Raw genomic sequence first — 1920 nt, 5'->3', positions numbered from 1 at the left:
CATAAAAATACAATATATATATATATTTCTAAAATTCAAGTCATGTGTGTCCGATGTGTTTGAATGCATTACAGGTGGTCTGACATCACTATGTCACATGACCAAGAAGTTAAATAGATTTTAAAATGTCAAAAAATGATTTGTCAATAAGGCAGCTTTGCAGGTAACACACAGAGGTTGAACTACAAGTATGTGACAGACTGAGTTGTACAATTTCCATCATGGTCTATTTCATTACTTTAAATGTCCCTGATATGTAGTAAATTAGATTTGTCTCGATATAGTCAACATTTTCAGTTAGAAATTACTTTGCGTAGTAAGTGTGAGTCTGATAAAACGTGTTCTTTTAATAATATTCAGAGTTGGGGAACGTACTTTTTAAAGTGTACTTATGATATTTGTTTTTCTGGATGAGAGCGACACAACACACCTGACGAATGGCAATCTCTTTCCCGCATACACATACAGCATGGGTGCGTGTGCGAGAGAGCTAAATAAGTACTTAGAAAGAGGGCGCACTGCTGCTCTCAGCCAGAATAATCACACATAAGTACATATATGGGTGAAAACTGATGCGAAGTATCAAATACACTGAATGTATGATAGTACTAACTGTAGAGAGCACATCAATATGAAGTTAAAGCCAAATCCAGGACATTTAGAAGCAATTTTGGAATCCTGGCCGGATGCTTTTTTCAGGTCTGTAAAAGAGGACATGGCTGGGGAAAAAGGATGTATGGTCCTATGTCATGTTATTTATTTTTTTTGTTTGTTTTCATTGCATCACAAATGTCATGGACTTGGCCAGACTCTGAAAAAAATCCTAAGTCCGAAAGGCTGGGGTCCGAGTCAAGTCCAAGTAAAAATGTATCTGAGTCCGTGAAAAGTCCATGGCCATTAAAATTGGACTCGTGACTCAGACTCGAGTCCGAGTCTGAACTCGAATACCCCAACTCTATTTAAGACAATCCCTAACTTTCATTGCCCTCGTTGTGATCGCACTTTTGATGCTTAAAACAATTATATTTATCGAATAACATCATAATTACTTTTGCTGTTATGATTAACGGTGTTATCTGAACGAGACACAGCATGAACCACCACTGTTTTACAATTGCATACCAATTAATTTTAAAGGAAAGATTGAATGTCTAACGAAAATATAAAAAGATATATGCTTAAAACAAGAAAGAAATATATTTATTTTATATAACTCTTATAGTTTTGTCATGTTTTAAGCATAAATCTAACAAAATAGTTGTAAGATTAATGCTTTAAAAGACTATTTACCCATTAGATAAGGCAAGGCAAATGTATTTATATAGCACATTTTATACACAATGGTAATTCAAAGTGCTTTACATGGAAATGATAAAAACAATAAAAGATACATAAAAGTTTTTATTACATCACTTAAGAATAAAAAGACAAAAATGTAGATAAGAATATAAGAAGAAAATACAACTTATTTCTAGATATATTCTCTGAAAACAAGTCTTTGTTTCTCATACAATATTGTTTCTCAAATATATGTATCTTGTTTGAGAATGTTAAGATATGTTGTACTGAAAAACAAGACAAAACTACTGATTAAGAAATGTACTGTATGTTCAGTTTGTCATGAAATAATAAACATCATAAATCATAATACAAGCCAAATCTGAACAACATGTGCCCTTCCTGTTAATGCATCTGAAATATTAATTTGAACCTCTCAGGAGTCATCAGGGTCTTTATCTGCTATTAGTGTTTATCACCTGTTAATTTTTAAACACTTTGGCGTCACCTTTGATGGAGCAAGGACATTTTTACCCGCACCACAACAACACCACAGGTGTATATAGGTGCATCCACAGCCAATGGGCTTCTACCTGTGAACTCCACACAGGTGCAGAAGAGTATATAAAGAGTCACATAAAC

This window comes from Xyrauchen texanus, chromosome 21, assembly GCF_025860055.1.
Source record: "Xyrauchen texanus isolate HMW12.3.18 chromosome 21, RBS_HiC_50CHRs, whole genome shotgun sequence".
In the NCBI taxonomy this organism is placed as follows: domain Eukaryota; kingdom Metazoa; phylum Chordata; class Actinopteri; order Cypriniformes; family Catostomidae; genus Xyrauchen; species Xyrauchen texanus.
The sequence above is the reverse complement of the archived record's forward strand: the minus strand, read 5'-3'. Positions refer to the sequence as shown.